The 16,627-nt window shown below is 34.4% G+C and overlaps 1 long non-coding RNA gene across 1 annotated transcript; it reads left to right on the top strand.

The window, feature by feature from the left end:
* Positions 1 to 4,412: 4,412 nt before the first annotated feature.
* Positions 4,413 to 14,229, top strand: LOC123655049. The gene is made up of 2 exons (XR_006743311.1): positions 4,413 to 4,536; positions 14,011 to 14,229. It is a non-coding gene; the product is annotated as an uncharacterized LOC123655049 (long non-coding RNA).
* Positions 14,230 to 16,627: the final 2,398 nt, after the last annotated feature.

Here is a 16,627-nt window from a genome sequence, read left to right as displayed (position 1 = left end):
TACACCGCTACGCTTAATTTAGGCAATTTCAGATAAAACGCTTATCTGCTACTTAAACATTTCTGTGGGATTAACTCTTTAGATTTAATGTTAAATTGTTTTAAACTTTAACCGTTTCATTAGAATTGTAATTGGTGTTTAACGGCGTGATTTATTTATAGAAGAATATAGATTTAGCTGTACTTTTAAAAATTGTTTTATATTAATTTGCGTACATGATAAATTTTTAATAATTCAATTTCATAAAATATTAGACGTAACACTAGAAGATAAAAAAATTAAACTAACACCATTAGGTACACTGTTTCCTCGATCTTAAATAGATTAATTTCTAAAGTGTTGGCATTATAATTTTGTATTTTGAGATAATAATGTAATTAATTTATACCAAATAATTATGGTACAATTTAGAATGTGATTTTGCTGTAACCTTACATTGTATTTATAAGTAATTTCTTATTAATTACAATTCTCATAATTTCCAACAAAAAATCGAAATGTCTCAAAAGAGATTTTATCTTTTAAAAGCACTTTGTAATCGAAGTAATGAATTAGTTCTTTTACTTTGTTCACAGTTTATTTAAAAGTAGTTATCTATCTTTTAATTTGTTAATGGTTTATATAAATTAATATGTTTTCGTAGTGTATAAGTTGTGCCGTTTGTCTCGTCGTAAGTTTTTTGTCTGCGACGCACTTTTTGTTTAAATTAATGGAATTTTTTCATCACTGTGTTTACGAAGTTTATCATCGATAGTGTTGTTTGTATCGATAGAAATGCTGGTGAAAATATTCATTTGATTAAATTATTAGATTTCGCATGTATTGTTCTGTCATCGTGATCGTAACTTTTTAGTTACTTATGTTATATGTTTGATTTTTTTTTTTACTGATCTAGAAGATTAGTACTGACCTTTGTGCATGTTTTTATTTAAATAGTGAATTCGTATTTAAATAATATTTGAATAAAACTGTATTAATATGTACGATTTTATTTTTGTGTTACCCACACATTAGGGATTCTAAACGCGGAGATGCGGGAGCGGTCAATTTTTGATATGATATTCAAAATGTTTAAAACTGTATTACTTAAATAAACAAAGGATTGAAATATAAAATCATCAGAATCACTTTCGTTAAGCATCTTGTTTCTGTATTATATCATATTTGTATTGCGAACTAAATCGTAGTATGCTATTTTGTTTGTTTGTTACTCTGACACGACTACAATTGTCATTTTGTGAGGCCTTTGTAACCACTGCGACAAAACCTATATATTATATATTTTATATAAATAAAAATGAAAGCTAAGCGCATATGTCGAGAATGGCTTTTCGGCTATTCGGCCAATCGGCTAATTTTTTTTTTTGTATGTTCCTTAAGGACCAGATAATAAGAAAGTATTGAATAAAGCTAGTACTGAATAAAAAAAAGTAATAAATAACATACACATACATTACAGCCTATACAGTCCACTGCTGGACATAGGCCTCCACAAGTTTACGCCAAAAATAACGTGAACTCATGTGTTTTGCCCATAGTCACCACGCTGGGCAGGCGGGTTGGTGACCGCAGTACTGTACTAGTAGTACTGGTGGCTTTGTCGCACCGAAGACGCTGCTGCCCGTCTTCGGCCTGTGTATTTCAAAGCCAGCAGTTGGATGGTTATCCCGCCATTGGTCGGCTTCTTAAGTTCCAAGGTGGTTGTGGAACCTTGTTATCCCTTAGTCGCCTTTTACGACACCCACGGGAAGAGAGGGGGTGGCTAAATTCTTTAGTGCCGTAGCCACACAGCACAATATATAAATAATGTCAAAATTTTGTTGTGATGACTATATCAAGGCTGCCAACGCTAACAGCAACGATTTCAATCCTGTAATACACCCACATAACAAAAGCCTGTTGATTATGAGGTGTTTTTTTTAACCGACTTCCAAAAAAGGAGGAGGTTCTCAATTCGAGTGTATTTTTTTTATGTAAGTTACTTCAAAACTTTTGACTGGGTGGACCGATTTCGACAATTTTTTTTTAATCGAAAGGTGGTGTGTGTCATTTGGTCCCATTTAAATTTATTTGAGATCTAACAATTACTTTTCTTTATCATGTGGTCACATTTAAATTTTATCGAGATCTGATAACTACTTTTTGAGTAATCTTTGATAACGCGTAGTTACTTGACTATTTTTTCGTCGATCTACGTTGTGTTACTTGTCAATGTAATTGAAGTCGGGTTTTTTTCGTTTGCGAGCAAACACAATTATTTACACATTGTACTAACGAAAATATAAAAAAAAGACTCGCGAAGCAAACTGACACATTATTATTTTCCTTCATATGTCGTAGGAAGTCTTGTTGTAGTGAATTTTTCAAATTTAATTATTTATTAAAAATACAATGATGACATAGAATCCCAATTTGAACAACTTCATACAACTTGAAGACTTTTAAGTTTTTATTTCTGTTTGTTGTATAACAAAAGTCGGTGTCAACCGTAGAACGGAGAATTTAGAAATGGTATAAAACAGCACTTCAATAAACGTTAAAATATTTCGTGTGTGTGTGTGTGTGTGTGTATGTGTGTGTTTTGTTTAATATACGTACATACTTATGCTTAAGAAAATCAAATACATTTTACTGTATTTTTTTATTACTTAGCTTTTTGTGTACATATATTCATCCGTCTATCACAAACTGTCTTGTGTTCTATAGCAGTACTTAGATGTCCCAATAAAGATTTTAATAAAAAGAAGAGATGAACATTAATTTTTCAATATATATTACATGATTTTTTTTTCATAACATTTTAATAATAAATAAATAGATCTAACGTTAACACATGACCGTCTGTTCCTAAGTTAAGCAACGTAATGTTTAAGTTATAGGCCACAGCTGATTGATGTAGCTACGAACTGGTTCTGTTATGATTTTATTACGTGCGTTATTTTATTAAGCATTTATAGAGAGGAAAGCTATTTTTTAAATAACTAGCTCGGCTAACAAGCATATGGTTCACCTGATGGTAAGCGATTACCGTAGCTTATAGACATCATCACTTCATCACTTCAGCCTATTACAGTCCACTGCTGGACATTAGCCTTCACAAGTTCGCGCCAAAATGGCGTGAACTCATGTGTGTTGCCCACAGTCACCACTCTGGGTTGGTGGGTTGGTAACCACAGGGCTGGCTTTGTCGCACCAAAGACGTTACTGTCCGTCTTTGAACTGTGTATTACAAAGCCAGCAGATGGATGGTTATCCCGCCATCGGTCGGTTTTATAAATTCCAAGGTGGTAGCGGGACTGTATCATCCCTTAGTCGCCTCTTACGACACCCATGAGAAGAGAGGTGGTGGCTATATTCTTTAATAGCGTAGCCACAAAGCTTAACTATAACCATATACATCTGCAACACTAAAAGCATAGCTAGCGCACTGCTGAGCTACCTTCAAGGAACCCTAGTCACCTTACTCACCAAAGTAAAACATCACAGCTTTAAAGCAGTACTATTTAGCTGTGATCTTCTGTAATTTCGAGGAAATTTCCCAGTCGGGCGGCTCCAGATTTTGAGCAGGAAATTTCCTGCTGTGCTCTGTACCTCAGTTAAAATTTCATACCATTTCTGTAATGATGTGTGTCTGTGGTACGTGCAGGTTACCTTGGCAGTGTTCCACAGATAGATGAACGGAGGGGAGTGCGATGTCTTAGAGCAAATAGAGAAATTTCACTTGGAAATTTATTCTCTCGAATTATTGTCTTGTAAACTCTAAGGCGAGATTTTCTCGGTACATTTTACTGCTGTTTACATTTTGGCTTAAAATTAAAGTTCATACATACTTACATCTACGTATTTCTATTAGAATGTAATAAAACTGGTGAATCTATTTAATAGATATACATTTAGAATAAATTAGTCAAAAGGCTATATTCAATCAAGATATAATTTTCAAGTGATAAGCAAAATATGCCCAGTAATCTAAATTTTCAAGCTATGGCTGATTTAAGTAAATTATCATAATTGTTAAACTATCTGACAAGTATAACACTAACGCTGGTGTTGTTAGCTTAATTATGGCCTGTAAAGTTAAGAATGTAAAGACTTTGATAGTTTAGTTTGAAACTAATTTTATCATTAATAAAAATATACTATTATTAGAACTGGTTATACCACTAAAGAAAAAAAATTGTAAAAAAAATAGCAGTGTCTATCTAGTAATATAGTTATTTTACATGTTTTCAATTGTATTTTTTTACATACAACACTAAATAAATTCTTAAAATAATCAATAAATAATTAGGAAAAAGTTTCTAAAATAGAACATTGTAGCGGCGGGAAAACGTATGACATCCCTAAGCACAGATAATACATATCGAAGCAGCGCTAAATCACAGACGAAATATCGTAACAAGCGCAGTATCTCAACGCCTAAGTGCCTGCTAACTGCTTCACACGTGTGGCGCGTCTTTATCTTTGGCCGTCTGCCGTGCTCGGATTACTTGGCAAACATACCAGCCTTGGAAAAATTATGTTGTTATTCTTAAGGTATTTGTCAAGTAACGATTTAGGTATTTTCTTTTTAAAATACCCGTGCTGTATTGTATTTTGTGATTTAAACTTGTGCCCTGTCTGTGATCTGTTTATCTATAATAACTCTATTGTATATTCTCAATCAAACTTCATTTTCTGTGGCTTTTTTTTTAATTTATGTGTATGTATTATAATTACTTATGGTTATATTTGATAATCTTTGTTGCAACTGTTTTAATCGTTTTTTTACTAATAAAAAGTCATTGCTTTTTGTATTCTATGTCTCACGTCCTTCCTTGACTACATCATAATCTTAATTGTAAAGCCAGAAAAAGATATAAATAAGATGAAGGTATGAGAAAGTTTTTTTTTAATGTAAATGATATATCCGCATGCTTATAATGCTCGTGCTTTTGTTATTCCATTTTTTTTAAACATGCATCGGTACTTCACTGCAACTTTATAAAACTTAATAACTAGCCTTAGAATCTCTAAAAATCGACGCGAGTTCACTGACCAAGACTATTCTATATTTTGTTTCTTTTTATATTGCGTTATGTATTAGAAAGTTTTGGGTACTCGACTCCGAGGCTGAGCACAAATGTTTGTACAAACCATGCAGGGTCAACCGTGCTCTGGCCGTTTGTATTTTGATGTCTACAATTCCAGCATAGAATTTAATGGTTCTTTTTAAAAAAGAAGAAATCTCAAACCGACATTTGGTACACAGTACGACATAGCGTCTTAGCCGAACCATGAGACAGATATATTGTCATGTCTAACGATTAATACTCAAATCAAATAAATACGTTACATTTGTATACATTTCTACAGTTCCCACTATATCTTTATTATCAACAAAACATTACAACAATATGTGCATTAAAGGCAGCATGGGCGAACAATGTTAAGCTATAAGAATCCATTAGGCGTGCATCAAGAGCATATCTCGACCGCTGCCCGACATTAACCTTTATGACATAATTTGGCAAGACACCGCCATTTGGCAGCGACGTCCCATACATTCAATGTTCATACAACAGGTACGCAATAACGGCGAATTCGCTAAGAATATTCAGTGCTTAACTTGGCAACTTTTGATACTTCTACTATAAACTCGATTAAGCTCAACGCAAAAAAAAATCGGAAGAGTCTCCTTTTAAATATACGATTGTTTTGATACTGGGAAGAGACTAATTTTTAAGGTTTCAAGCACTGTCAAGACATCATAATACTATATATATCTGTTCGCTTCGGTCTATCTGTGCTTCGGTCAATGACATTACTATATGTATTCTTAAAAGCGCTTACAGAAAATAAGCGTTGAACTTTTGGATGTCATTGTAGTTTAGTGCACAGCTATGCAGACATCCTATTCTGACTAGCCCATTGGCGTAGTTTGTAGTGGTCCTGCTTTCTGTTCTGAGGGTTGCGGGTTCGATTCCCGCATGAGTCTGGGTGTAATGTTTGTATTTATATATATATATATTATTTCAGTGTCAATTTATCATAAAAAATGTTATAACAGTCGACTTAAGTTGATTACCGTGGGAACAGACGACCGCGCGTGTGTGTGTTATAAGATATTTCTTTAATCATTTATTGTGTACACATTTTTTAATTTATATATATATATATATATATATATATATATATATATATATATATTGTTTATTCATACTTATTTTTGTCAGCGTTTTCTTATTAAATATTCATAAACAAAAAGTCTGAAACATAAAATAAAAGTAAAACATTAAAATGAATATGTAAATGCAAAGTTGCTTAAAATTTCTACAAATTAAACTTTACACAAAATATATAGAAAATAGTATAAAAGACGTTTCTGACTCTTTGCCGTGACAAAGAACCGAGAATCCTGTTCATAAAACAAATGTAAAATAAAACAAGACGACACAGTGACGGGTTACTTTGGCAGTCTTCCTACACCCTGTTCCTACAATAGAGGTGCGCTAGAAAATGAATGTCTTAGGACAGAATTCGAATAGCTGAAACACACAATAATAGCACGATAACTTGAGTGTCAAGTTAAAAACCCCACTTGGACACACAAACCCAATATGGACTTAAAATCTAGTCTGAAATAAAGTTTTATTATTATTATTATTATTAAAACCAGAAATTTAATTGTTTTTGTGGTGCTGGTTATATTAGTTCAAGTTCAAGTTAAACATTCTTTAATCCTCATCCAGCGTCGACTGGCAATCTTACGCAGATCGTCCGTCCAACAGTCCGGAGAATGCGCCACATTGTGTTTGACAACACGCTTTCTCCAATCCAGGACATGCTTGCTCCAGCGCCCATCAATACTGTGACAAAAGTAACCAGCCCACTGCCACTTCAACTTGCAATATATGTGGGCTTTGTCGGTTACTTTCGTTCTCTCGCGAATAGTCTCTGATCCTATCTTTGAGCGAGACCCCAAGCATAGCCCGTTCCATTGCACGCTTGGTGATTTATGGACTAGTCACAGTTAAAACAGGCAGAATGCATTACTCTAAGACTTTTGTTTTCAAGCATTAATGGTATTTTAAATTGTTTAAAATCCTACGCGAATCTAAATTCACACTTAAAAGTGCGTACAACCAAATGAACTTAATGAAATGAACCGATTATTTTGATGCGATAACGTGGATATAAAAAGTCCAACGAGCTTAGAACGTTTGACGCAGAAAAAACTAAAATTCGGTAATTATGGTACCCAATCATTGGATTAAGAGTCACGCTAATAATTTATATTCTTCTCCTAAATAAATGTAAGTCTGCATAAAATTTTGTTTATTTTTTACACCCTGAACAATACATTAAATATAGTTCAATGTTTTAAATAAATTGTCTTGTGATAGTCGTATTACATAGTGTTCTGATTCTCAAACTTCTAGATACCCAAATTCGACATACGTAGGGTATTGTGGACTAGAAATTCGGTCTGAAATAAAGTATTATTATTATTATTTATTATTATTATTGTACTTTTAATATAAATCAGGAACAAACATCCTCCATTAATTCGTCCCAAACTTTATTATTTATGTCTTACGGGAAGTTAGCTGTGACCTACTTGTAGTTCGTCTGTTGAAATTATAAAATCAATCAAATCTTTAAGTCGAGAAGTTTTCAGTTAATATATAGTAAGACGTTGTATACATACAATGTGTAGTGTACCACTTTAAGTTATTTCGAACAAACGTAACTTATAGCGTCTGTTGGCAGAGTTAGTTCAATTTGTTTAGCAAAACTATTGACTTACAACTCACCTAGTATTTACTCGGGACTTACTACAAAAGTTTTTTTTTTTTCAATTAATGCTATTTAAATTATGTGAATTCCTCCAATTCCCAGCAAAAAGTGCATTCCAAATCAATGATAGATTGATATTAATAATATCATCATCATCATTTCAGCCTAATAAGTCCACTACTGGACATAGAACTCTACAAGTTGGCGCCAAAAATGGAGTAAACTCATGTGTGTTGCCCATAGTCACCACGCTGGGCAGGCTTTGTCGCACCGAACACGCTGCTGCCCGTCTTCGGTCTGTGTATTTCAAATCCAGCAGTTGGATGGTTATCCCGCCATCGGTCAGTTTTTAAAGAACTGTGCTATTTGCTGTGTGTCGTTTTATATAGCCAGCCCCTCTCCCCGTGGGTGTCATAAGAGGCGACTAAGGGATAACACAGTTCCATTTATAATAATTAACTAATAAAAAATATACATATGTGTATGTATGTACTTTGTAAAAAGGCGCTTTAAAAATATTTCGATTTCGATTTTTTTATTTATTTATTAGTTCCATTTTATGAAACAATACTCTAAATCATAATATGAACGAATTAGAACATATAAAGTCTACATGTTTTACGATGTGTATTTTAAAAGTATCGAATAACAGACCGTCGCTCCATACTTCCAAGACTCCCTAACCGCGTAAGGAAACAATTTATTCCTATAGCCCATATCGTAAACCTAACAAAATAAAGGTAAACAAGAGGCCGGTTAACGTCTAAGCGTAATTTGGGAAGAAAAAAAACACTAGCCATTACTATCCTTATCTTGGGTAAGTCAATTTTCCTCACTACCCTAAGCCTGCCATCACATCTTGACACTTGAGACATGCGTTTATGAACCTAATTGCAATGGAAATAAGAGTGTATCGTCAGCAAGGAATACGTTTGTAAGTACAATGTTCAACCTGGGTATGTGTAACGTTGACAAGGTGGACGCCGATCATATAATCCTCATAAAATAAGGTAGCGAAAAAATGTCGACACACCGAGACTTTATTAATTTTTTAAAGATTTTAATTTACATTTACAATATAATTTTTAAATAATTATTCTAGACGCATTATAGATATACGTAGAAGCCATCAACCATTCTTATCACGCAACACTACCGATGCGTATTCATGTCAGTATGTTAGTTTGATTCGTGATAGTAATGCGACAGACGCAAGCAATGATTTACAAGCCTGTATATAGTCAAGCCAGTAATAATACTGCACTTGCCTTCCAGATTATTCCTTAGCGAAAAATCTCTTCCAACGCATCTTCAATATTTTATTATTTCTAAAGTAACAAATCGTGCCCGGTGTACCACAACAGGTATAAAATAATCCGCTGCGGGCCGGTATCTGCGCGTTCCGAGCCAGCGCTTTACGAGGTCCACGATAATAGGCAATCACACCTCGCCGGCTCGATCGTTTTCCTATACCCTAAACTTACACCAGTCAGTTTCGGCCAATAATTTCACTCAATAAATTAAGATTTCAATAACTTATCACGTGCATGAAAAGAAATATATCAATTAAAAAACATGGAAAACGCCCAAAATAAATGAGTTTGCAATAAATGAGGTAACAGGAAATATACTGCTCAAAATCTGCAGTAGCCAAGCAATACTGCTTTCGAACAGCGCTGTGTGTGTGATGAGTAAGGCGACCATATATAAGCTACGGTAATCACCTAATATCAGGTGAGCCGTACGCTTGTTTGCCGACTTGGTTGTATATAAAATCGTCTGCTAAATGTCAACTATTAACATCTTATGTAATCTTTATAATTTAAGTCACTTAACTCTTATCAAACATAATTTTTCTTTTGAAAAAAAAACATAACTCAACTAAGCCTATTAGTCGTGTTATAAGTATTAGCCGTTGCTATTGTGAGTTAAAGTAATGCCTCGAATTCATTCAGCCTGTAAAATCCCACTGTTGGGCATAGGCCTCCTTCTCCATGTAGAAGAAGGATTGGAGCTTAATCCACCACGCTGCTCCACTGCGGGTTGGCTGATATATTCCTTACTATGAGTAACAATCGGTCAGGTATTTATGATAACAACCGGGACCGACGGCTTAACGTGCTCTCCGAGGCACGTTGGGGAGACCCACAAGGACAGACATCCAAACCGGAAAGGAATATTTACAAAAATACAAATATCCTTCCCGAGCGGGAATTGAATCCGCAAACCGCCGGTGTTTTAGGCGACTATACGAACCACTACACCAGAGCGGTTGTTTATATTTATAAATTTATAAGAAATTTTACGTAACTATATTTCGACTGCGCCAAATTCTTGACTCCTAGAAATTCTTTTTCAACTTTAAGAACATGTCTTGAAACAAAATTTATTTGTATAAAATTATTGTGTAATTAGTGTTAACAATTAGTGGTGGTCCTAAATAAATAAAATATAAAATAAAACAAACTGCTGCTGCTGTGTGCTGTGTGGCTACGGCACTGAAGAATTTAGCCACCCCCTCTCTTCCCGTGGGTGTCGTAAGAGGCGACTAAGGGATAACAAGGTTCCACAACCACCTGTGAACTTAAGAAGCCGACCGATGGCGGGATAACCATCCAACTGCTGGCTTTGAAATACACAGGCCAAAGACGGGCAGCAGCGTCTTCGGTGCGACAAAGCCAGTACTGCGGTCACCAACCCGCCTGCCCAGCGTGGTGACTATGGGCAAAACACATGAGTTCACGTTATTTTTGGCGTAAGCTCGTGGAGGCCTGTGTCCAGCAGTGGACTGTATAGGCTGTAATGATGATGAAAATAAAACAAAGTAATAATTCGAACGCTCAATATCAAAATCGTGACAATTTAATATGCCTAAATTACCTTTTATAAATATAACATAACATCAAATTATTTTATGAATTTATCCAATATTAATGTTTATTATTTTTATTAGAAAAAAATTAAGAAGAATGTAGAAGAAGAATTTCGAAATTAGTTACTAAAATATCGTCTTTGACGTAATTATAAACATCTCGGGTACAGTCGGAACATAAATTCAAATGCGAGCGAAATATATTTTTTCCCCAGCCTTCTCTCAGGTGAACGTAAATCACTCGTCTAGACGAACTTTACTGCTTTGCTAATGCACGCATTGTAAAGACGTTTACACACTAAACGCTGTGCAAGATACGGTGAGAGCGGTCCGTACTTTATACAACGTTCGTAAGACCTCTGCAGTGTATCGTCACTGTTAGTATTAGTTATGTATTTTATACAAACAGGTTAGCAAACAAGCGCACATCTCACCTGATGGTAAGCGATTACCATAACTTATAGACGCCTGCAATACCAGAAGCATAGTAAACGCGTTACCGACCCTACCCCTAATCCCCCAGGAGCTCTGATCACCTTACTCACCATAACACAACACTGCTTGAAAGCAGTATTATTTAGCTGTGATCTTCTGTAAGGTCGAGGTACTTCCCCAGACCTTTCCAGATTTCTATCAAGATATATCTTGCTGTGACATCAAAATCTGTAAGATATTTAACAATTATGTGTCATTCTTAACGAATTGTTTATTTGCAGTTGTTTATTTTCAGTCAGATTTTTTACAGCGCTGCGGTGATCGCCAGTCATCTTTACCGCAGTGAACCGCAGCGCGACCTTTCATTGTGTAGAGCACTTAATATAAGCACTTTATTGTATTGGATTTTTCTCCTCGATAGTACACATGACAAGATTGGCTGAAGGAAGTCATGTTTTTGATCTTATTTTATTGTTTATGATACAACGCTATCGAGTTTTATTAACGTGGATGAATTTATTTCACGTGTTTAGCTTCTAACGATGTTTTCCTGATGAGTTGTATATATTTATTGAAATATCACGTAATATACAGAACGTAAAATCGTAACAATTTTATTTTGTGTATATTTTTCTTATATATAAGCGACCTTTGATGCAATTTTATTTATTACTTGCTGTACTCGCGATTTCGTCCGCGTGGAATTTAACAAAATATTTATTGTGTAGCTCGCAGAGTTATAACATAATAAAAAATCGAATATAAAAGTAGACTAAGCTACTACTTATTATATCAATTATCTGCCAATGAAAGTCTTATCAAAATCGGTCCAGCCATTTCAGAGATTATCCGGAACAAACAGACAGACAGACAAAAATTCTAAAAAATGTTATTATGGTATATGTTCCGTGTATACATATGACACACATATGAATATAGTAAAAAGCGGTTATTTAATATTACAAACAGACACTCCAATTTTATTTTTTGTGCTCAATTTAAATAGAAGAAAGCAAGAAATATCTTGCTCAAAATCTGGAGCTGCCGAACTGGGGAAGTACCTGAATATACCAGTAAATACACCGCCCATTAACACTGCGCCCAGGTAGTTTAGTATTCCTGAGGTGACTGTAGCCAGAGATCCTAGATATGGTCTATGATGCACCCAGTGCTGCAGGCGACCACAGATAACGGCAGCCGTTTACCGTTCGGCCCGGTGAGCTTGTTTGCCGTCTTATTATGTAATATCACACTCTTTAAAAATTACATTTATATACAAAATGATTATAAAGTGTACTTTTCATAAGAACCTAGTAGTATTTTTTATGTCCATTTCTGTTTATTTATTTATAAGGGATGATGCACAGCATAGAAAAAGTTAAAAAAAAGAAACAAAATGTAGCATAATCGTTAAGACCAATTACGACCATCCGCTTAAAATCAAATTAAGTAAAACAAACGTGCAAATAAAAAATCACGCGCTATAACCACACGACAACTAAAAAAAAATTAAAACTCAAAAGAGGTTACATTAGTAAAAGGAAAACAATTTAAAAAACAAAAAAGTCATAGATCCCAAAACTTTCTGTCCCATTCACAAATTCCGGACACACTGCCCGCATAAACATGGCTGACACAAGGTGTGCTTTATAAAAAATAAAGCGCGATTTATTAAAGGGTACGAGTTTGGGAAACGGGTCACGTACGCCGGCCAGATTTGAGTTTCCGCAAAGGTATGAGTAGTTCTTCACCGATATAAACTTTTCCCCTTTTTCTGTAACGTAGATACTATTGAAATCTTTTATTTGAATCTCCTTTAACTGGACAATCCGCGCGATTTCGCTTACATTTCTGTATAAATTATTTTGTAAGTCGTAAATCGTTATAATATAATCCACCTACTAAACTTATGTTTAGCAACATGGCAACCAGGCAATGTTTTATTTTCTCAACGAAACATAAGATAAACCATGAAACATTGAACACTTGTAATTTCAGTTGGACTAGTCCAGGTTTGAACTTAAGATTACTTCGTACTGTAATACTGGTTGGAACTGACATACAATGAAGTTCGTGTATACGTAATAAAATAGATATAAATAAAAATATGTAATACTAAATAATTATGTAATATACGCACATCTGTTACATATAGAATAATTTTCTCATTCCTTTTTTCTTCTCCAAACAAAATTGATTTGGCGGATTTAATTCACCACTATCCTTCAACGGTATTATCTTAACCTTATAGGACTGGGACGGACGATCCCCATACCTGATGCGCCGTCACGTCTCACACTTTGAATGGCAAATCACGAGGTAGACCTTCGGGGCCTCCGAGACCCCGTATGAAAATAAAATGATTGCAAAGGGTCCGGCAGTGTATTAAAATATTCCCAGAGGCTGAGGATACGAGCACCTGATGTTTGCGAATAGTTTGAGGAGTTTTATTTCGATTTTATCTTTGATAAATTGTGTTTTTGTGACTTTATACCGTGACACATTCGTCATTTGTTCCGTTAAGATGACCAAGAAGATGAATCATTTATTTATTATTTATCTTTTGTATTTGTACACCACCACTACATTTTTAACATTAAACATATTTAAAGACAGGAACAGACTGTAAAGCATAATGGGCGGACTTATGGCTATTTAGCCATTTCTTCCAGACAACCTAAATCTATGTTTAATCTATATTAAAATAATTTATGAATTTATATTATTTTAAAGTTTATATCAATAAAACAGTGATAGGCTATGCAAATATGACCCATATTATCTAAAATTTTGTAATCATATAATAATAAAACGAGCTTTTCCATTTATTATGCGTTAATAATAACAGTTTCCTATTATTTGTAAAAACGTCACAAAAACGAACTGAGCTACAGGTTATTAAACCATTTTAATTTATTTTTCAGTCATGAAAGATGAGTAGCCCTAGTGTAGCGTAGTGTTAACCCTTTCTGGAGTACTTGTAAGCAGGTGAAGGGTTGCAGGAGGATCGGAGTCGCGCATCCGTTAGCATGAATTAAGTTATCTGCATCGGATTAATTGAGATATTGCTCACTTCTACGAAGCAACTACAGGATGTTCCAGTTTTAAACTTAGTAATAATATAAAATTGATTTTTAACGAGATTTTTTTTTTTTTAAATTACACATTATTAAATAATTTGACCTTTATAAAAATAAGGTTTTTTATAGTATAAGGATGGCTAACAAACAGATGATATAAAACAGGTTGAGTTAGATAAAATTTTCTGTTACGTTAAGATCTTTCTCAATCAGGGTACTTCAAATTTTGAGAAAAATAGTCATCGCTGAACTCAACCTCAGTTTCATAGTAAGTAATAAGCAAGCATATGATTATTTATAAATGATTGTTAAGATCTACTCTTTAAGCTTTTAAGCTCAGACTTCAGCCTGTAATATCCCACTGCTTGGCATAGGCCTCCTTCCCCATGTAGGAGAAGGATCAGACCTTAATCCACCACTCCAATGCTCCAATGCGGTTTGGCAGGTATATTACCTACTATGAGTAACGATCGCTATCAGGTGTACATGATAACAATCGGAACCGAACGGCCAAAGGATAAAATAAAACTAAAAACGAGAGAGATTATTTAAAAAAATATACTTATATAAATTAATACATTGAGAAAATATGTAAAATATAACATACATAACTGTATGATATATCTGTTAACCGTTTAATAATAATAAATCTGTTAACCGTTTCCAGTTATCTATACAGTCCTGTATAGTCAGTGTACCTTCAACAAGGTGAGCTCCCCGAGGATCTGAATATATTACTGCGAATAATTCCAAAATTAACATTTTTAATCTCGAAGCTGTTCCTGAAATGTATTACTCATTCCGTTTACAGTTGATTTTGAAATGAAACTTGTACTACGGCAGATAATAACTTTAGTTCAAAGTTATAAATGATTTCTTTTTATTTTATTTTGATACGTTGATTAAATAATAATTATTATTGAAATACTAGCTTTTACCCACGGCTTCGCTCGCATAGAATTTCTTTTATAAAAAGTGTCCTATGTTACTTCTAATACCTCCAAAAATATGTTTACAAAGTTTCATGATGATCGGTTAAGTAGTTTTCGCGTGAAAGCGTAACAAACAAACTTACGTTCACATTTATAATATTAGTAGGGATTCGTAATATTTATAATTACTAGTGATAATGGATGGTACTGTATGATTAGTACGTTTCAATGATGATTCTTGTGTAGTATCCGAAACATTCATTATCGTCGGCAATCCGGGTTCGATTCTTGCTCAGAATAAACATTCGTATTTGTCTAAATACTTACTTCTGGTTCCGGTATTAATTGTTGTACATAGACCTCCCTATATCTCAGAGAGCTTGTAAATCTGTCATTCATCTCAACACTGTTATTCCTTTCGATAGGGATTTCTCTACCAACTCGCAATGAATCAGCGAAAGTGATTAAGCTCCATTTTTCTTACATCGATTACTGGATTTTTCAGTTGAATTACTATCGTAGCAACATCAGATATTTAAAATACAAATAACAAAAATTCTGAACCACACAATAGTTGTCGGTTACAAAAACCAATTTCATATTCAGATAACAAGATCGAAATCAAACAATCCGTTCGCCATCACACCGTTATTCAAATAACGAACATCATCACAAAACACTTAATTTCGCTGTTAAAACCATCATGAAATACATCGACGGAAACGAAACACAATTAAACACAGTGCCGCTAGCTGGAAAACGCAGTGACCACGCGACCGCGACACACGCGCCCATTATCGTATTTCAACCGGTCATTTGTACACTGAATCACTCACCTGACCTGCTGTGATCTATAACTCCCTTTATTGTCCACCGCTTTGAGGTCGGCCTCTATTGGACGTATAGCATTTAATCGCGACAGTCATTTTTGCATTGTATTTGAAACCTAAAATGAATTGTTCTACATTAATGAAGATTGAAATTACAAAATGCTTTTGAAGCTTACTTGATTTTTAGGATAATTCTGAGATAGCCTAGTAATTATAAACCTGGGTCGTTAAACCAAAATTGATAGGTTCAGATCCAGGTTGGAACTGCTAATAGTTTTGTAAAACTTTACAAAAATATGATCTCTCTGACTATCTTTCTACCTACATCTCAGCTACGTATCACACCAACACTACTGATTACATTTAAATATTTGTTCAGTTTAAATAAGACTCACCTGTATAGATCATAGCTAAATAATACGTCCTATTCCCAAGGTCGTCTGGAAGAAATCGCTCTTTTAGCAATGAGACCACCTTTGCACATCTTCATCTAATTGTACTTTTTTGCTTGTGTTTTTATGGTGTCCAATAAAGAATATTATTATTATATTATAATAGTGCTTTCAAGCAATATTGTATTCCTGTTGTGAGTAAGGTGACCAGAGCTCCTTGGGGGATTGGGGATAGGGGTCGGCAACGCGCATGTGATTCTTATGGTACAGGCTTCTATAAGTTACGGTAATCGCTTACTATCAGGTG

Source organism: Melitaea cinxia, chromosome 7 (genome assembly GCF_905220565.1).
Source record: "Melitaea cinxia chromosome 7, ilMelCinx1.1, whole genome shotgun sequence".
NCBI lineage: Eukaryota > Metazoa > Arthropoda > Insecta > Lepidoptera > Nymphalidae > Melitaea > Melitaea cinxia.
Note: the sequence above shows the minus strand (reverse complement) of the source record. Positions and strands in the feature narration are given on the sequence as shown.